The sequence below is a fragment of the Heptranchias perlo genome, chromosome 13, assembly GCF_035084215.1.
Source record: "Heptranchias perlo isolate sHepPer1 chromosome 13, sHepPer1.hap1, whole genome shotgun sequence".
In the NCBI taxonomy this organism is placed as follows: Eukaryota; Metazoa; Chordata; class Chondrichthyes; order Hexanchiformes; family Hexanchidae; genus Heptranchias; species Heptranchias perlo.
In genome coordinates, this window is record NC_090337.1 from 61508525 (window position 1) to 61530561 (window position 22037).

Below are 22037 nucleotides of genomic sequence, written 5' to 3' on the forward strand. Positions count from 1 at the left end.
TATTTCATTTATATTATTATGGCCACTGCTTCTTTGAACTTTCCTCTCTTCAAATACTACAAACACTGATCTACACACTGTTCCTCCTATCAAAATCTTTACTGGTTTCAATGAAGACTCATTGCACTGTCTCCTATTCTACCTCATTCTTTCCCAGTACCTCAAGTCTGCCTCCCACATCTTCCCTTCCTCCTACAACACTCAAGCTTTTAAAACTCACACATGATGCCATGTAATCATTACTTCTTGAATTACCTACCTTCCTTTCTACACTTTTCAATCTTGGTAGCACCTGTCCTGTGGGCCTTGGGTCTATTGCCTAGGTTTCTCAATAAACCAAAACTTTGTTTTCCCTTTTAACAATTTTAAGGTGATAGGAAGATTCTTGAATTGCTGGAATCTCCCCTCATTCACACTGAGATGTTCTTTATGTTTTAGGGCCTTCTAGCTGATGTGTGTAAGGAGATCACAAATCCGAAGACATCAGAAGAATGGGTGCTAGTTAATCAAATCCACCACAAGTTAACGCATTGTAAAGACGAGGCCACCCATTGAAGAGTCAGCCACCACGTCTGAGTGTCATTGTGTTCAATTTGGGGATGTCCAAAAACCAGGACAGTTGAAATCTGATCAACACATAACTAACTGAAGAAGAATGCGTGTGTGGAAGGAAGGGAGGGGAGAGCAGGTGCACGCACTCTTACTTGTCTTTGTGTTCAAGCAGAGAGAGGTGAGTGAGTGAGTGAATGAGTGAGTGAGTGCTTGCAGTACATGGGTACACTTGAGTGTGGATGTGCCCGTGTATTCATTTCTCTGTGTGTAAATTCTTCAAGCCGAGAGACGAGACTGCTGGGAATTTGAATTGCGTTGTCGTAGTGATAGCATTGTGCAGACTTCAATCAGATAAGTGTGGCTCCAATATATTGTGTATAGTACAGAGCCCCCTAGACTGCCTGACAGCGTGCTTAAAACCCCAACCTCCCTTACTGTACCAATGTGGTATTTCCATTCATGTTAAGCTTGTGCTAGCTAGAAATTAAAATATTACAACAGTTCTGTGGCATGCACTCATCACTTATTCGCTGGGACCTGGGTTGAGATTGCCCTGACTGACGTCATTTAAGATCTTTGGAACCTGGTAGGGGGAAATGGGAACCTTCAGTCCCCCCTCCCTCAGATGGGTGATGCTAACCACCCAGTTCTCATCAGAGAGGGGATATCTTCATCCCATCAGTGTGAGTTGGTTTTGAACCAAGACCTCAGAGTTGACAGTACAGTAGCTAACCAAATTCACTTCCTCGTCTCCATTAGAGAAACAAGACCTTAATATTGAATCATAGAAATTTACAGCACATAAGGAGGCCATTTGGTCCATCATGTCTGTGCCAGCTCTTTGCAAGAGCAATCTAAAGCTAATTCTACTGCCCACCTCTCTTCATATAACCATGTATCTTCATCTGCTTCAAATGTTTATCTACACTTCCTTTAAAAGATGCAGTTGTCTCTCCCTATGGCAAAACATTCCATACTCTTAACAACTCTCTGTGTAAAGAAGTTTTCCTAATCTCTCTCCCCAGTCACTTAGTGACAATTTTAAATTGATGACCCCCTCATCACCGACTCCCCAACCAGAAAAAAGTCTTTCCCCGTTCACTCTATCAAAATCTTCCATAATCGTAAAACCTCAATTAAATCTCCTCTTAGCCTTTTCTGCTCCAGTGAAATAGTACCAGTATCTCCGGCCCTATCCATATGAGGTGGACTTGAACCCAATCCACAGATGAAAGGGCTGTTTCTAATCTGTCCAGGCTCCCTTCTTAATCCCTGGGTGGCACTACCATAGATAGGCTTTTTTGTGAGGTCAGTTCCCTCCTCAGCCAGTCTGAACAATCGTTGACAACACTTTATTACAACAAAACCATCACCAGGCTTTTTGTTACTGTATTTTCTTGTGTCACTCTCATTAGGTTGCGGAGATGAGTGACTGACTATGTTGGATTGTTGGAAATTGTGTGCCTGGGTGAAGATTGTATAATCCCCTGTGATTCCTGAACCAAGGATACTGTAGAATGTAAGGGGAAGCTCAAAAGTTTGACTACAGTGGAATTTTATGGTTATATGTTTGTCAGAATTCAACTGGAAAGCTCTGACACCTAACAGTTCCTGCGGCGTCATGGCCTGTGTGATTTGGTGTAAATAGTGCAGTTGGTAGAAACAAGGAGGTAGATTTTCAACTTGCCATGCAGATATAAAACTGGCATTGCGGATCATTCGCCCGTTATAGAAATCGCCCGGTTTTTATTTCCATCGATTTCAAGGGACTGGATTTTACTATTTTTTGACATTGATAAACAGTGTTGGCACTCTTGCTTTTCTCTCTCTCTTCCTCCTCCCTGCAGTGTGGTGTAGCATATTACGAACTCTGAAATCCCATAACATCATCACTAAGGTACTGCCACTGTATCACTATTACAAATCTTCCTCCCTAATTTAATGTAAAGATAATGAATTCATCCCTGAGTCAGGATCTGGGGTCCCTTACTGCGATGATGTGGCTCCATTACGTTTTAAGGAACCATCCCTTTTCAACTCCCTTAGCCCTGGGAGGACCTCCCTCCCCAATATGTTCAGGGTCAGCGTCCCGCACTCGAGTGCAAAATGAGCCAGATCGCGGCAGGATTAATGGCCGAATATTATTCACATTGTACTGGGGAGAAATCAGTTCCCATGAACAGTGCAAATTGGGCTCTTGCTGCCATGTGATCGCAGTGCATTGAATCACCATCCTGGCATTTAATGGCTTAAAATTAATCTTTGTTCGCTCTGCACTTCACACAGTCATGCTATCCATAAGCCTCTGAGTGAGACCAGTGACGGCGGTGATCTGGCATCTGTTCAAGCATTCGTTACTATTCCCTGGATTTTAATTTTTTTTATATATAATGATTCTTCCACGCAGCGGCCCCAAAATTCCACATGGTGAGTTGCACCGATTTTACACCAATGGAAAATGAATTGCGCCAACCGGTGATCTGGAGAGATATTTGCACTAGAATTTCCTGGGTCAGCTTATTTGCATGTCCATTGGAGCAATGATTGGTGTAAAACAGGAGCAATCTGCTGGTGTGCATGGAAATTAGAGTGCAACCTTTAAAAAAGCCAGTTGTGGGTGAAGATTGCAGCAGGAGGCTGGGGGAGCAGCAGGTAAGTAAGGAACAGTTCTTGGCTTCTTCAGTTGAGTGTCAGCTGACTTGACTGGATGTCTCATAACTTGTTTTTGGGCCACTTTAAAGAATGTTTAACACAGGAGAACCTGGCAAAGGCAGTCAAGGAAGGGACCAGGGCATGGCACAGGGACCAAGAAGAAGATGCCTCAATTTCACAGAGTCCCAAGCTGCAAAACCTCCTTGATGAAATAGAGGTAGACCTCAGCGGCCCTGTCTGCCAGGATATGATTGCGACCATTAGACCAACCAGCCCCTGATCAGCGGGGTCACAGATCCAGGGCTCAGTGGAATGGCTGCGGCTGTAGTCGCTCTGCCTGATACAGCCGCTGCTCAGGACAGCAGCAGGTGCCAGGCTTCCGGCCTTCCCCGTCAAGGCATAACACCAGTGGAATGTAGGAGGTGACACCAGGCTGCCCAGGAACAAGCTCCAGAGATGCAGACAGCAGTGGCTCCCTGCCAGGAGCCAGCTTCCATGAGAGGATGGTCACTTCAGTCCTGTGAGCCTTTTGTAGAACAATGGCAACCAACCACCTGCCATGATCCTGGCTTTCATATTGTACCTCAGAATAGGTGAAAGAAAAGCACAGTGTTCGGAAAGAGCAGGATGGCTTGTGTTCATTTTGGACACACTTGTAATAATCAGGACCATGCACTTATGTCATGCTTTGTTATTCTTGAAGGTTAGAGACATAGAGGAAAGGGTGCACATATTTGGTGCTGACTGAATCAGGCGATGATTATTGGCACACTCATTTAGGAGCAAAGAGGGCCAATGTGTTGTAACGTTCTAGGATTGAAGGAATGTTCCTTTATTTGAAGGTGGGGAGAAGGAAATGAGGCACCAGTATCAAAGGTAGACTGCGTTAACCAAAAGAGAAGATTTTAGTGATGGGATGTCCACTGATGCCTCTTGGACCAGTCACTCAGAAGTCCTCAGTGAAGGTCACTGTGATTTTCTCCTCCATATACCTCTCCCTCCAAAGCAGCTATGGCTGCCTCTCCAGCAATGTGCAAGTCCAGACCTTTTTGTATGACAGAGCTGTACAGGGTACAACTATGCATGACACACGACACGAAACATCCTGCAGAGCCCCATCCGGCCAGTCAGGGCAACGATGGTCCTCTTGATGACAGCTCTTGTAGAGGCATGTGCCTTGTTGTAGCATTTCTTCGAGCCAGTTTTAGTAGGATCACCCATGAGAGCAGAAGATGGACTTTCTCACCAACAAGCCATGAGTTGATGTAATTTTCTTCCCAGAGCGGGTCAGGGAGGGCTGAATTTTGATGTATGTATGCATCTTGACAACTTCCAGCATATCTTGTGTTGACGTGGAGGAACTTCTGCATGTGGTCACACACAATCTGTACGTTTAGGGAATGGAAGCCCTTCCTGATGAGGGGGTTTTCTGTAGGAACTCACAAAGCAATATGGGTACTTCTGATTGCACCCGGGACCTTACGAGATTCAGCACCATGTAAAAGTGAGTGGTCCTATTTTATTGCTACCTTGCCGTGATGCCAAAGGTGATGAATGCCTCAGCTCTCCTGTAAAGCGCATCAATCACCTGATGAATGCATGTCCATACTGGCAGAAAGTACAGAGATCACCCATGGTTACCTGAAATGAGCCTGGGCAATAAAAGTTTAATGCTGTCGTCACCTTCACAGTCACAGAGGGAGCAGTGCGTGTAAATGAACGTGGCTGCAGGTCTCCGTGCAGTAGGTGGCACCACTGCCCGATTGTTTCTTTGGTGAAGCGCACTCTTCTTTACACATCTCCTCACTAAAGGTCCTCATATGACCTGTACTGCCTGTGTTTTCTATAGGGGAGGTAACAATGTCTGGTGGGGTCCATCCTCTTTAAATCTGCCTGATTTGCTCCGTCCTGTACTCCTCCTCCGTGATAATAATACACAAGAGTATACCCATAGGGAATGCCATAACTGCTCGTGTGAAACCCTCACTGCGGGGTTGGTAAATCTCCAGTTGGTCTCACACTGTCAGAAACAGTGACGGGCAAGTCCAGGTCTGCCGAGGCAGGATGCCGAAAATAATCACGGCAAAATATCGTTCCCAGTTGCAGAAATCGCTACCGAAACTCTCCACGGTCTTCAGCCTCTCAAACTCCTCACTTCTGCCTGTCACCATTGAACCAGGCAAAAGCTGCACCTTATAAGTTCTCAGTCTAACTTACCCTGAGCAGTTTGTGATAGTAAAAGCAGGCAACTCGGAGCTGCAGTGCCGCTGGCCCTCATTATAATATATGTAAATGAGCTCAGTCGGAACTCAGCAGACCATGAGAACGTAGGAACAGGAGTAGGCCATTCAGCCCCTCCAGCCTGTTCCGCCATTCAATTGGATCATGGCTTATGTACCTCAACTTCATTTACCCGCCTGTGCTCCACATCCCTCACTATCCTTACCTAACAAAAACCTATCTATCTCAGTTTTGAATTTTTCAACTGACATAGCCTCAAGAGCTTTTTGAGGGACTGAGGGCCAACAAGTGTGAGGAACTTCAGGTGGATTGATTTTAGGTTGAAAAACCACATCAATGGCTTCTGCCCAATTTTGGTACCAAAACAAAAAGTTTCTTGCCCCGATTAAGGTGCTCGGCAAAAAAGCCAGAGGAAACATTTTTTTACGCAACGAGTTGTAATGATCTGGAATGCACTGCCTGAAAGGGTGGTGGAAGCAGATTCAATAGTAACTTTCAAAAGGGAATTGGATAAATACTTGAAGGGAAAAAATTTACAGGGCTATGGGGAAAGATCAGGGGAATGGAACTAATTGGATAGCTCTTTCAAAGAGCTGGCACAGGCATGATGGGCAGAATGGCCTTTTCCTTTGCTGCACCAAATTATGATACTATGATTATACACTGAAATTATGCTTAAAAGGGCGTCGAATTTCTTGGCAAAAGTATTTAAGATCAACAGCTTAGCAGTCCCTCTCTTCCCTTCTAAATGCCATTGGCACAAATCTGGCAACACTTGTGGGTCAATTCTTTTGTTTAATTTTGATGAAATAAGTATGTCTGTAGGTTGAATTGGTGTCAGAAAACTGAGGTTATTTGATATCTGTACTCCGCCACTAAATGGAGGATCGTTCTAGAAATGCAAGGGAACATATTTGAGGTTACAGCCCCATTGTTTCTGATTGGAAACAGCACTTGATTTACACCCTTCCAACTTATTCCTGGCTTCTGTTATTCTATACACCAACAGGGCAGTGTGATCCAATGCCCACATCTACAAACTCTATCTGAACCTGTTTAGATGAAGCTGATGGCTCCAACCTTTCCCTTGTCCTGAAACTTGTGAATGGTCAGGAAGGTGAATGGTCAGACAAGTGAATGGTCACGAAGGTGAATGGTCAGGAAGGTGAATGGTCAGACAGATGAATGGTCAGGAAGGTGAATGGTCTAGTTGCTGCATCAAAGGATGTATAAACTGCAGAAAGTGGGAGGCCAGGTTGGTCCTCGGTGGTGACCATTGCAGGGAGTCTCTGATCCATCATCCTTGGGTTCCCCATCCTTTGCCCCCTTCCCCTGGAGTCCAAGCTCAATCCAGGTAGTTCCTCTTTGCAATAATTCATACGTTCCCCACACACTGCACCAGATACTGACGTACTCCCAGGAGGCCAAACATATCTCAGCTGAAATGATTTGGGCCATGGGTTGGAAACGTTCAGCACTGGGCCCTCTGATACTCTGTCATTTGTGATTTGTTACTAGTTTGTGTTTACAATTTTAAGCCATTTTATTTCACACTCTTGTTAAAGTTCACTTTCCCTTCGGAGAACCGTTCTGACATTCGTTCCTCACCCTGTCGTCAGATTGTCGACAGAGTGGTTTATTCCTCCACATTTTCTTCTATCTGTGAAGATCCTTTCCGTATTATATATTAAATGTTGTGAGTGTTGCATTGTAGTTCAGCTGTAGTGATCAGTTTTAATAAAAATAAAACCTTTGTGTGAATATCCGACCAGGAACATGGTCTTTGTTTTCATTGATGAAATTTTTCTGTGAAGTTTATGCTTATCAAGGTAATGGATGTTATTGCTGGGGAATGGAACACTTGTCATTTTTATTACCCTGTGCGAGCATCAAGCGCACCCAAGTCAGGTACAGCACGGGTCAGATACTGAGTAAAGCTCCTTCTACACTGTCCCATCAAACACTCCCAGGTCAGGCACAGAATAAGTCAGATGCAGAATAATGCTCATTCTATGCTGTCCCATCATACACTCCAAAGGTCAGGCACAGCTAGGATCAGCTACAGAGCAAAGCTTCTTTTACACTGCCCCGTTGAGCACTTCCAGATCTATTACACTGTAGACTAGATACAGAGTAAAACTTCTCTCTAAACTGTTCCATCAAGCACTCCCAAGTCAGGTACAGCACACGTTAGATACAAAGTAAAGCTCTTCCGACACTGGCTTGGCAATATTCCTTGACCCCAATCTCAGAAGACTGCAGCAGTGTGACATTTTTCCACTTCCTGCACCAGTCATTCTGCAGCATATCCGAATGATGCTTCGAATTAATGCTGATTCAGTGTAGTTTTGTGTTAATGGCCATTGCCCACCAGGAACTGGTTTGAACCTGTTCAAACTCAGTTTTGGTAGGACCCTTACAGCCAACAAACAGAAGCGATTTACATCAACGCACAGGGCATTGGGAAGGACTGAGGGGCACCAGTCAGTGGGCAGATACCTTCCTGAGGGAGAGAGACTGAGAGATGCCAATCAGGGTGCAAACATCTCCCTGCCAACCTAGAATCAAAAACTGACCAACAACTTCAAAACAGGTGACTCGGTCTTCAAAGAAAGAATTTGCATTTACATAGCACCTTTCAGATTTTTCAGATATCCAAAAAGCGTTTCACAGCCAGAGTTATGTTTGTGTAGTCACTTGGTTACATGGATCAGTATGCTGGTTATGTTTCATACAGCAATTCCTCACAAACAGCAAACGAGACAAATTATCAGTTTATCTGTTTTAGTGGAGTTGGTGAAGGATAAATGTTGGCCAAGACACCAGGAAAACTCCCCTGCTCTTCTTTGAATATTGCCATGGGATCTTTTACATCCGCCTGAACATGTAGATCGGGCCTTGGTTTAACATCTCATCCGAATTACAGGACTTCAGACAATGCAGCACTCCCTCTGTCCTGCACTGGAGTGTCAGCTAGATTGTGTGCTCAGGTCCTGCAGTGGAACTTGAACACCCAATCTTCTGACTCAGAGTGGAGAGTGCTACCACCGAGCCAAGCCGACACTAAGCTGCTGGCACACTGATGGGGCTCCTAAAACTGAGAGACAACAGTCAGTGTACACATATCTAACTGAGGGAGAGAGACTGAGAGATACCAGTCAGTGTACACATATCTAACTGAGGGAGAGAGACTGAGAGATACCAGTCAGTGTACACGTAACTAACTGAGGGATAGACTGAGAGATACCAGTCAGTGTACACATAACTAACTGAGGGATAGAGTGAGAGAGACCAGTCAGTGTACACATATCTAATTGAGGGATAGAGTGAGAGATACCAGTCAGTGTACACATATCTAACTGAGGGAGAGAGACTGAGAGATACCAGTCAGTGTACACGTAACTAACTGAGGGATAGAGTGAGAGACACCAGTCAGTGTACACATAACTAACTGAGGGATAGAGTGAGAGACACCAGTCAGTGTACACATAACTAACTGAGGGATAGAGTGAGAGACACCAGTCAGTGTACACATAACTAACTGAGGGAGAGAGTGAGAGACACCAGTCAGTGTACACATATCTAACTGAGGGATAGAGTGAGAGACACCAGTCAGTGTACACATAACTAACTGAGGGATAGAGTGAGAGACACCAGTCTGTGTACACATAACTAACTGAGGGAGAGAGTGAGAGATACCAGTCAGTGTACACGTAACTAACTGAGGGATAGAGTGAGAGACACCAATCAGTGTACACATAACTAACTGAGGGATAGAGTGAGAGACACCAGTCAGTGTACACATAACTAACTGAGGGAGAGAGTGAGAGACACCAGTCAGTGTACACATATCTAACTGAGGGAGAGAGACTGAGAGATACCAGTCAGTGTACACGTAACTAACTGAGGGATAGAGTGAGAGACACCAATCAGTGTACACATAACTAACTGAGGGATAGAGTGAGAGACACCAGTCAGTGTACACATAACTAACTGAGGGATAGAGTGAGAGAGACCAGTCAGTGTACACATATCTAACTGAGGGAGAGAGACTGAGAGATACCAGTCAGTGTACACATAACTAACTGAGGGATAGAGTGAGAGACACCAGTCAGTGTACACATAACTAACTGAGGGATAGAGTGAGAGACACCAGTCAGTGTACACATAACTAACTGAGGGATAGAGTGAGAGACCAGTCAGTGTACACATATCTAATTGAGGGATAGAGTGAGAGACACCAGTCAGTGTACACATAACTAACTGAGGGATAGAGTGAGAGATACCAGTCAGTGTACACGTAACTAACTGAGGGATAGAGTGAGAGACACCAATCAGTGTACACATAACTAACTGAGGGAGAGAGTGAGAGACCTGTCAGTGTACACATAACTAACTGAGGGATAAAGAGTGTAAGAGGCACCAGTCAGTATGCAGATATCTAACTGAGGGAGAAAGACTGAGAGACAAAATTCAGTGTACACACGTCTAACTAAGGGTGATAGACTCAGAGATATCAATCAGTGTGCACTTATCTGCCTGAAGGAGTGGCTGGGACACACCAGTCAGTGTAGTTATCGTCCTGAGGCAGAAAACTGTGTGATTACGGTTCATGCTCTCGCTGATCTTGTGTGCCTACTGTTAAGGTTTCTCTGTTCTTCATTGACCGATGGTTTGGTTGTTTAGGGTCTTGTGTTCTATGTCTAACTGATGGTTTGGCCCTTTGGCTTTCTGTTCTGCTAGCTAATTAGAGTTTTGTGCTCTGGGACATGGCTTGCGTATTTTCTGATCTGTCATCTGTTCAGGGTCATGTAATCTGTTTTTATTGAACACTTAGGCTTGTATACTCTCTGGTCTGTCAGCTGATATGGGTCACTCCCTTTCCTCTTCCTTTACCTGTCACAGTACAGCTGTATCTGTCAATCTGTTTAACTGCTCCCTCACCTCTACCTTCAATGCTCTCATTCCCATCAAATCCCACCCCTGTTCCCATTCTTTGCACCCTTAAGCCCAAGGACAGCAAAGTCAAGTGCACCTGTCGCTTAATGGTCTAGTCATTCATTGCCAGACCGAGTTGAACCAGGTTATGCACTTCCGTGTTTTATTCTCCGCAGCCAAATTTGCCTTTGAGCTCAACCTGGATAGCACAGACAACCTAATGCTCCTTTTCTTCATCGTAAAACGCCTCCTCGAGTCTCTTTCCGCTGCCCCTCACCCCTCACCTCCAATACTAAGTATGAGGAGCTCATCTCCAAGGCTATCTATACAGCTGCCTATGCCTCTACCTTTTCTCATATGCATCTCATCTCCCATCTCTGCAATTCCCCTGATATCTGGCCCCACCCTCTTCTTGCCCATTTCTGCCATGAGACCCACTGTGACAAAAATAAGTCAAGTTTGGCTGTCCCTCTATCGATCTCACTCTTGAAAATTTCAATTGACCCTGCATCCACAGTCTTTTGGAAGAATTGTTCCCGATTCATGCCGGGGACATTTGTTCTTTGACATTAATGCGAAACAATCTCCTTGTAGCCTTTCTTCCTAGTTCTTGATTTGGGGGTGGGGTGGAAGGAAATTAACTGCAGTAATAAATTTGATAGCACTCATGGCCATGACTTTCCACCCCAGGTTTATTTGTCTGTTTTTTTAATCAGGGGCACTATTTTACGATCACCAGCGCTGTTAGCATCGCTGCCTGTTTAAATCAGCTTGACGCGATGCTTTGGTGGGATTAGTACTGGAATCAATGGGGCTGACAATGGAGCGCAATCTGCTTGAAGTTCCCACCAGAAGCCTGGTTAAAGTGTCAGCTGAGATGTTAGCTCCCTTGCCATGCACACTGTACGTCTTTGTAATTCTTTTCTTCAGCCCATATCAGGCTTTTTTTTGAAAGGAATGTAACCTGGTGTGTGTCTGAACTTGCTTTTAGGGGTTATTTTCGAGAAGTGCACAATAAGCTAGTCTCATTTGCTTCGAGAGGGGGGCACAGTGCTGGGTGGGGGGGGGGGCAGGTGGGCGGGGGGCAGGGATTAATGACTGCATCTATTCACACCACTGTGGTGTGAATATACTAATTTCTTATTCTCACCAAGAGGAAGTGAGAGGACAATACTCACCCAACACTTTGTCTGCAATGTGTAATTTGATCCAGTCTGCTGCAGAATAATTCACGATGTCTGCACTGACATCTCCTCCCCCCCACCCCCACCCCGGCTCTACTCCCTACTCCCCCCGCCCCCTCGCTCTACTCCCTACTCCCCCCGCCCCCTCGCTCTACTCCCTACTCCCCCCGCCCCCTCGCTCTACTCCCTACTCCCCCCGCCCCCTCGCTCTACTCCCTACTCCCCCCCCCGCCCCCTCGCTCTACTCCCTACTCCCCCCCCCGCCCCCTCGCTCTACTCCCTACTCCCCCCCCCGCCCCCTTGCTTTACTCCCTACTCCCCCCGCCCCCTCACTCTACTCCCTACTCCCCCCCCGCCCCCTCGCTCTACTCCCTACTCCCCCCGCCCCCTCACTCTACTCCCTACTCCCCCCCGCCCCCTCGCTCTACTCCCTACTCCCCCCGCCCCCTCACTCTACTCCCTACTCCCCCCCCGCCCCCTCGCTCTACTCCCTACTCCCCCCGCCCCCTCACTCTACTCCCTACTCCCCCCCCGCCCCCTCGCTCTACTCCCTACTCCCCCCGCCCCCTCACTCTACTCCCTACTCCCCCCCCGCCCCCTCGCTCTACTCCCTACTCCCCCCCGCCACATCACTCTAATCCCTACTCCGCACCCCCGGCTCTACTCCCTACTCCCCCCGCCCCCTCGCTCTACTCCCTACTCCCCCCGCCCCCTCACTCTACTCCCTACTCCCCCCGCCCCCTCGCTCTACTCCCTACTCCCCCCCGCCACATCACTCTAATCCCTACTCCGCACCCCCGGCTCTACTCCCTACTCCCCCCGCCCCCTCGCTCTACTCCCTACTCCCCCCCACCACATCGCTCTAATCCCTACTCTGCACCCCTGGCTCTACTCTCTAGTACCCCCTCCCCCAGCTCTGTCCCCTTCTCCACCGCCCCCCAACTTTGAGCAGCGCTTTTAGTGAAGAGCAGCGAGGAGGGCCCAGCGCAGTGCGGAGTTGGTGACCTGCAATGCTCATGCACGTCAGCAAAAGAGGAAGTTCACATTTCCTGTCAATATTCACAGTGGGGATTGATTTCAACAGACTTCCTGTTGGATTGCGTTACTTATTGCGGGTAAGAAGCAGTAGATTTCACATTCCTGAATTTAACCAGTGGTAATTAATGTCCCATTACCATCGATGTTGCTCTTACATCTGTCAGTCAGAAAACAGAGCCCTGGGATCTCGAGTGAGCCACACAATGCACTGGGCCAGTGTGGTCACATGGTACCCCATTCATAGAATTGAATAGAATTTACAGCACAGAAACAGGCCATTCAGTCCAAATGGTCTATGTTGGTGTTTATGCTCCACACGAGCCTCCTCTCACCCCTCTTCATCTAACCCTTTATTTAGATCAATCTTTAAGACTTTAAAAATACCTTTTCTCAGAACATATTTATTATGTAGTCCAATAAACCTCGAGGCTACTCGGTACAGTATTTGTATGTGGGTCATGCGAGTATTCTCACAGTGAGGTGAGCATCCTATTGGTGTGGGAAATAGTATTGGTGCAACTCACAATATGGAAATAGTCAAGACCCCGGGATTTGGGACACGGTCAGGGGCACATCCGTGGAGCAAGTCCAGCATATCCCACATCTACCCCGAAAACGACTTCAACAGAATTTCTGGGTCTGGGTACATATTCATCAAAAATGTCAAATGGAAGTAGATCTGACAATTATGTATTTTAACAGGAAACTGACTGAAGTAAAATGTAGTCAGTTAAGAGTCGAATTATATATTTATTTTATAACACTAATATAGAGAGCTGTTTAATAGCTGGTGCCAGGAAGCTATCACCCACCTGTATTAATCACCATCGGCATCCTTTTTCATACTCCATACTGCAGTGATCCAATGTACTTCCCCACATGTGTTAAAAGATAAACCTGCTGCGGCTCCGGGAGAGTTCGCTTTGTTCTTTTCTGTATTTCCAGAAATTTTGTTAAAAACACTGACCTGTTCACTCAGCTATTGTTCAATATCCTGAACCGTGACTGAAAGTGGACATTCCCTCCGTTATCTTCTCAATCATCTCCTTCATTTCCTGACTTTGTCTCTTACTCCACCTATGTGAGTATGGTTCTTAATGAATACTTTGCGTCTGTCTTCACAAAGGAGAGGGACGATGCAGACATTGTAGTTAAGGAGGAGGAGTGTGATATATTGGATGGGATAAACATAGTGAGAGAGGGAGTATTAAGGGATTTAGCATCTTTGAAAGTCGATAAATCAACAAGCCCGGATGAGAAGTAAGCCAGGCTGTTAAGAGAAGCAAGGGAGGAAATAACGGAGGCTCTGACCATCATTTTCCAATCCTCTCTGGCTACAGGCATGGTGCTAACATTGAAACGTCGTTTAAAAAGGGAGAAAGGGATAGACCGAGTAATTACAGGCCAGTCAGTCGAACCTCAGTAGTGAGCAAATTATTGGAATCAATTCTGAGGGACAGTATTAATCATCATTTAGAAAGGCATGGAGTAATCAAGGACAGTCAGCATGGATTTGCTAAGGGAAGGTCATGTCTGACTAACTTGATTGAATTTTTTGAGGAAGTAACATGGAGGCTCGATGAAGGTAGCACGTTTGATGTAGTCTTCATGGATTTTAGCAAGGCTTTTGACAAGGTCCCACATGGCAGACTGGTCAGAAAAGTAAAAGCCCATGGGATCCAAGGGAAAGTGGTAAGTTGGATCCAAAATTGGCTCAGGGCAGGAAGCAAAGTGTAATGATCGACGGGTGTTTTTGTGATTGTAAGGCTGTTTCCAGTGGGATTCCTCAGGGCTCAGTACTAGGTCCCTTGCTTTTTGTGGTATATATCAATGATTTAGACTTAAATGTAGGGGTCATGATTAAGAAGTTTGCAGATGATACAAAAACTGGCCATGTGGTTGCCAGTGAGGAGGAAAGCTGTAGACTGCAGGAAGATATCAATGAACTGGTCAGGTGGGTAGAAAAGTGGCGAATGGAATTCAATCCAGAGAAGTGTGAGGTAATACATTTTGGGAGGGCAAACAAGGCAAGGGAATGCACAATAAATGGTAGGATACTGAGAAGTGTAGAGGAACATAGGGACCTTGGAGTGCATGTCCACAGGTCCTTGAAGGTAGCAGGACAGGTAAATAAGGTGGTTAAGAAAACATACGGGATATTTTCCTTTATTAGCCAAGGCATAGAATATAAGAGAAAGGAGATTATGCTGGAACTGTATAAAACACTAGTTAGGCCACAGTTTTGAGTACTGCGTATAGTTCTGGTCACCACATTACAGGAAAGATGTGCTTACACTAGAGAGGATACCGAGGAGATTTACGAGGATGTTGCCAGGGCTGGAGAATTTTAGCTATAAGGAAAGATTGGATAGGCTGGGGTTGTTTCCTTTGGAACAGAGGAGGCTGAAGGGAGATTTAATTGAGGTACATAAAATTATGAGGGGCCTAAATAGAGTGGATGGGAAGGAAATATTTCCCTTAGCAGAGATGACAATAACTAAGGGGCATAGATTTAAAGTAATTGATAGAAGGATTTGAGGGGAGCTGAGGAGAAATTTTTTCACCAGAGGGTGGTGTGGGCCTGGAACTCACTGCCTGAAAGGGTGGTAGAGGCAGAAATCCTCATCGCATTTAAAAAGCACTTGGATATGCACTTGAATTGCTGTAACCTACAAGCCGACGGATCAAGAGCTAGAAAGTGGGAATGGCTGGATAGCTCCTTTTCGGCCGGCACAGACACATTGGGCCGAATGGCCTCCTTCCGTTGCGTAAATTTCCATGATTCTCTATGATTCCGGTTTCAGATCTTCCAACACAATCCTTTCTTCCTTGCAAAGAAACTGAGGAAGTTTTTCAAATTCTGCTTTAATCTGTTTCTCTGTCTTTACACTTTGACCCTGAATGTGGGCCCAGGAACATATGAGCAAAGCAAAGACAAAGAATCATTATGTTCAGGGATGTTCCTCATCTCTAAATTTAAAACCACACTGGGCCATGCATTTAATAATTGGTCAACCTCTTATTATTCCTTATTTCTCACATTGTCAATTACTTGTTTTATTGTCAAATTATCATGAATTGGAGGCTCAATAAAGGGCCTGTTTTTAATACAAGGCCCTTGGATCATTGTGCAGTGATCAAGCAAATTAAGATCAACATGGACAAATGTAAAGTATAAGAAATTAGCATACAGAGAATGGGATGGAATTAACACAGGGAGATTTAGAAAGGAAGTTGGGAGTGACAACAGACTCACCAACCCCAAAATTACTGGAGTTGGAGTGGGCGTAAGTTACATTTACACTGGAGGGGGCTTGGAGTGCCTGCCATATTTGGACTGAACCTTTGATTTCTGGTTGGGAGCAGATGTGGGTTCCCACATCTCAAAGGGGGCATGTCAGGGAGAGGAGAGGTGGAGGGGGAAGTGTGGGGAGGGGGTGGGGAGGGAGTGGGGGCGGAGACCTTGAAGCCAGGAAAGTCAACAGACAATGAAGGACCGATGGTGGAGCCATCAAATGTCGAGATCAATTAGCCTCGCAGGAGACATGACGAAACTTCCATGCCTTTCAACACAATGAAGCATTAGGAGCAGCACAGTTAGAGTAATTTGGGAAGAAACTAGATAGCAATGAAAGACCATATAATAGTAAGTTGTTTTGAATGGATGATGCCAGACACTGGAAAAGGCTTTGGCGATATATAATGGAATGACAAATTGGTTCGTTGGTCTAGGGGTACAGTCATCGCTTTGCATTTAAGATAATTGACAAAAGAACCAGAGGGGCGATGAGGAGAATTTATTTATTCAGTGAGTTGTTGTGATCTGGAATGCACTGCCTGAAAGCAGATTTAAAAGGGAATTGGAAATGTACTTGAAAAGGAAAATTTTCCAGGCTCTGGAGAAAGAGCGGGGGAGTGGGACTAATTGGGTAGCTCTTTCAAAGAGCCGATTCAGGCACGATGCGACGGATATCCTCTTTCTGTGCTGTATTATTCTATGAATCACCAAGATATTCAAGAGCAGAGTTCCAGAGGTACATAACACATGGAAGGAGATTGTGAGTGAAATGGCCATGTTAGAAAAAACACTCGTTATCATGGATTAGACCAGAACTTCCAAGGTGATAGATAATTTGAGAGTTAGCAACACTTTCTATAACTTTAGACAGTAGATATTTCAGGGCAACAGTCCCTGGCAAGACATGAAGTCTATCGTTCTTGGGGAGAGAGTGAAAACGGGCAAAATATCCAGTACGGCAAGGTGCACTGGAAAGATTGAAGAGGCTGCATAGGAAAGTGGTAATTTTATAGGCATACATCATGAAGACAATAGGAGGGAGACCAAAGGAGGCTTTATTGAAGTCTAGGGAATGGAAGATTTGATAAAGCAAAAAGGGAATGCTGGGCCCACACTGCTGCCGTGTACCATGAAGATTGGTGTAACATTTTATACTGCTACATGGGGGGTGATTTTACCACCCGCTATTGGTTGCTTTCTCGGCGGGGGCACCCCGAAAATCAGGGAATCCCAGAGCGGGACCAGATCCCGTCTCGAACCCGCCCACTTCCGGGTTCCCCACGGACGCGCCGGCGTGCGCGCGCAGCCCCCGCTGGTGGGAATCCCGCAGGCAATTAAAGCCAGCGGGATGCCACTTGAAGGTATTTATTTAGGTATTTCAGGTCATTAACTGACCTGATTAAAGGATTATGTGGGATTTTAGAGCAAACTGGGACTGTTTCCCACACTGGGGGAGAAACTCCCAGGTCAAATGGACGTGGTGCAGCTGTCAGCCTGTGGCAGCTGCAAAGGTCCATTTGACAGGTGGGGGAGGGAGACCCTCACTCATTGCAGGAGGCCACTCTGTCACTTGGGACAAAGTTTGGCCTCCACTACCCTCCTCCTGACAGTCAAAGTCACCAACCTGCACACTTACCCCGGGGTCCAGAGACATGTACCTACCTTGCGGACCCCCTCAGATGTACATCTTGCGGATGGGACAGAGTAGTGTTGGCAGTGCTGAAGGAGATGTGGGGTGGGGGCAGTGATGTGGCAGACGGAGTGTAGGGGAAAGACTACGTGTACTCACTTTGGCTGACCTACTGAGGTCATTGGAGCGCCTCCTGCACTGTATGCAGGTGTGCGATATGTTGGTTGCGCTGGTGACCTCCTCTGCCACCTCGAGCCAGGCCTTCCTGGTGGCAGAGGCAGGCCGCTTTCTTCCGCCCGCCGGGGGGAAGATCTCTGTCCTCCCCCTCCTCCTCACCCCATGTATTGATACCTGGAGCGAGGCATCATTAAACTGGGAGCAGCCTTCCCCCTGGGCTGCTCCATGCTGTAATTTTTGCTATTTGTTGCAGCATCTATCAGTGGAGGACTGCCCCTTTAAATAGAGCGCCTCCAGCTGACAGATTTTACTGCACATGCGCAGCCCGCCCGATGCGCAGATCAGCAGTGGGGAACCCGGAGGAGCAGGTAAGTGGATCCAATTAGTGGATTGTCTGCTACGATCGTGCGGGAAGCAGACTAATTTCACCGGGCGCGTTACCCACGCGCCCGATAGCCCCCCCGCCGAGAACCCGCAGCCCTGCTAACATCGGGCCCATGAAGTCCATGGCGACTAATGTAACAGGCCCATTTATACTACTGTACATGGACCAGGACGACTGGTGTCGCATGTGCACTTCCTTTTTATGGTTATCCTGTGTTACATGTACTTTGTCTCCAATCGAGAGAGTGGTCTGATGATTTGCTCCCATCCTATGTCCATGCTGCTCTTGAGCCAGCTGTTTCGAGGAGAGCAAGAGAGGTTTAATACTTTCCCACTGATTTTGCTTTTTTTATCGTGGGACAATGTCTGACGCCCACTCAGCCCCTCCTACTGGTAGCACAGAGATGATAAAGAACTGAATGTGTGGAGAACCATTAAGCATTAGGGTTAGATACAGAGTAAAGCTCCCTCTACACTGTCCCATCAAACACTCCCAGGGCAGGTACAGCACGGGTTAGATACTGAACTCCATCTAACTGCTAGAATCCCAGAATTGGTCACTTCTTACTTCTGTGAGAAAACAAAGTAAGCCCAATTTGGATCAACTTGTGTTTTATTCCTGACACAGCTTTTAAAAACACTTCTATATCCTTTAATCTGAAAGAGAGTGCATGCCGTTATCACTCTGGAGCCCTGCCATGTACAGCAGGTCAAAACAGGCGTTGAGTTCCTGATAAACACATTTAGTCAAAGTAACACTGACAGTAAATTATTGCAGCAAGAACCAAAACCACAACGAGGTTGGGCTACTCGCAGATGTACTGACCAGAATTTAGATGAGAGTTACAACAAGTGGTATTGAGTAACTGGGACATTGTTTTGCAGTGAGTTAGTATTCTACACTTTCACCTCTGTGACCTGAGTTTGATTCCAACCCAGGCCAATAGGATAAAAGTCATCTCTGTTTTCTCAGTTGTAAAAGTCTCAAATAAAAGTCTGGTACAGTACAGGTTAGATACAGAGTGAAGCTCCCTCTACACTGTCCCATCAAACACTCCCAGGGCAGGTACAGCACAGATTAGATACAGAGTGAAGCTCCCTCTACACTGTCCCATCAAACACTCCCAGGGCAGGTACAGCACAGGTTAGATACAGAGTGAAGCTCCCTCTACACTGTCCCATCAAACACTCCCAGGGCAGGTACAGCACGGGTTAGATACAGAGTAAAACTCCCTCTACACTGTCCCATCAAACACTCCCAGGACAGGTACAGCACGGGTTAGATACAGAGTAAAGCTCCCTCTACACTGTCCCATCAAACACTCCCAGGGCAGGTACAGCACAGGTTAGATACAGAGTAAAGCTCCCGCTACACTGTCCCATCAAACACTCCCAGGGCAGGTACAGCACGGGTTAGATACAGAGTAAAGCTCCCTAAACACTGTCCCATCAAACACTCCGAGGTCAGGTACAGCACAGATTTGATACAGAGTAAAGCTCCCTCTACACTGTCCCATCAAACACTCCCAGGGCAGGTACAGTACGGGTTAGATACAGAATACAGCTCACTCTACACTGTCCCATCAAACACTCCCAGGGCAGGTACAGCCCAGGTCAGAGACAGAGTAAAGCTCCCTCTACACTATCCCATCAAACACTCCCAGGGCAGGTACAGCACGGGTTAGATACAGAGTAAAGCTCCCTCTACACTGTCCTATCAAACACTCCCAGGGCAGGTACAGCACAGGTTAGATACAGAGTAAAGCTCCCTCTACACTGTCCCATCAAACACTCCCGGGGCAAGTACAGCACGGGTTAGAAAAAGAGTAAAGCTCCCTCTACACTGTCCCATCAAACACTCCCAGGGCAGATAGAGTATGGGTTAGGTACAGAGTAAAGCTGTAGGGAAGTGATCACTGGGCCTGGTCCAGTGGGACTGTAGGGAAACAATCACTGGGCCTGGTCCAGTGGGACTGTAGGGAAACAATCACCAGGCCTGGTCCAGTGGGACTGTAGGGAAGTGATCACCGGGCCTGGTCCAGTGTTCCTGCATTGGGACAGCCATCAGCACCCGGCCAGTGTGAACTCCTGGACAACTTGCCTTAGAGCTGGGTAACAATTTGCTTTCTTAAGAATGGGTCTGTGCTAAAGGAGAAATCTGTGAGGACAAAAATAATATTCAAGGGAATGGGGCTTTATTCTAAGCTCACAGGATAGAATTTGTCCAGTGGTATATTAGTTAAGAGGGGCATTGACTTATAAGAACATAAGAAATAGGAGCAGGAGAAGGCCATCTGGCCCCTCGACCCTGCTCCGCCATTCAACAAGATCATGGCTGATCTTCTACCTCAACGCCATTTTCGTGCACCATCCCCATATCCCTCGATGCCTTTAATATCTAGAAATCTATCGATCTCTGTTTTGAATGTACTGAATGACTGAGCCTCCACAGCCCTCTGGGGTAGAGAATTCCAAAGATTGACCACCCTCTGAGTGAAGAAATTTCTCCTCATCTCAGTCCTAAATGGCCTACCCCTTTATTCTGAGACTGTAACCCCGGATTCTAGTCTCCCCATGCAGGGGAAACATCCTCCCTGCATCTACCCTGTCGAGCCCTGTAAAAATTTTGTATGTTTCAATTAGATCTCCTCTCATTCTTCTAAACTCTAGAGAATACAGGCCTAGTCTGCTCAATCTCTCCTCATACGACAATCCCGTCATCCCAGGAATCAGTCTGGTAAACCTTCGTTGCACTCCCTCTATGGCAAATATATCCTTTCTTAGGTAAGGAGACCAAAATTGTACACAATACTCCAGTTGCGGTCTCACCAAGGCCCTGTATAATTGTATGGACTTCATGGATTAGTGTTCGGCAAACTTATTTTTTAATCTAGGGAAGGAAAAGGGTCCTTGCAGCCCAATGAACCAATGGCACATTTTGCCATGACTTGCAACATTATATTGTGTGTTTAACCAAATTCATGAAGACACCGCCCACTTCAACAAACAGCGGCAGACAGTTGCAGTGCTTCTGACTGAGTACTTAATTGGTTCTGGAAATGTACTCAATCAACTTGTTCATGGTTAATTTATATTAAACGGTATTTGTAAGTGAACCCTTTTTCATAGTATCATCATATTAGGTACAGCACAAGAGGAGGCCATTCAGCCCATCATGCCTATGCCGGCTCTTTGAAAGACCTATCCAATTAGTCCCATTCCCCTGCTCTTTCGCCATAGCCCTGTAAATGTTTTCCCATCAAGTATTAATCTAATTCCTTTTTGAAAGTTACTATTGAATCTGCTTCCACCACCCTTTCAGGCAGTGCATTCCAGATCATTACAACTCGCAGCATAAAAAAATGTTTCCTCATGTCGCCTCTGGTTCTTTTGCCAGTCACCTTAAATCTGGGGACTTCTGCAATGTTCTCACCTACATCCTTTAAAACCCTGAGATGGAAACCATCTGGTCCTGGGGATTTGTCACTCTTTAGTGCCATTATTTTTTTCATTAATGTTAATTTGCTTACGTTAATTATGGTGAGCCCCGTCCCTGACTCAAAATTAGTTTCCTTGGGGTGTCCGGCATGCTATCCTCTTCCTCTACTGTAAATACTGACACATAGTAATTATTTAACATGTCTGCCATTTCCTTATTTTTACTTGGAAATATATCGCCATTCCTTCATCGTCGCTGGGTCAAAATCCTGGAACTCCCTACCTAACAGCACTGTGGGAGAACCTTCACCACACGGACTGCAGCGGTTCAAGAAGGCGGCTCACCACCACCTTCTCAAGGGCAATTAGGGATGGGCAATAAATGCCAGCCTCGCCAGCGACGCCCACATCCCATGAATGAATTTAAAAATTTACAATTTCACCATTATCAGGTTTTTAAGGGCCTACATTGCTCTTGACCACCCTCTTTTTCCTAATATAATTT

At 46.1% G+C, this 22037-nt stretch overlaps 1 protein-coding gene across 2 annotated transcripts in view; it reads left to right on the forward strand.

Annotated features, from left to right (window-relative positions):
- The window catches only part of sned1 (sushi, nidogen and EGF-like domains 1), a 124378-nt gene extending 123323 nt beyond the window's left edge, over positions 1 to 1055 (forward strand). For both annotated transcript variants that reach the window (XM_067995578.1, XM_067995579.1), the window contains one exon: positions 439 to 1055. The gene's annotated coding sequence lies outside the window, so the exon portion shown is untranslated. The remainder of the gene's footprint in view (positions 1 to 438) is intronic.
- Positions 1056 to 22037: the final 20982 nt, after the last annotated feature.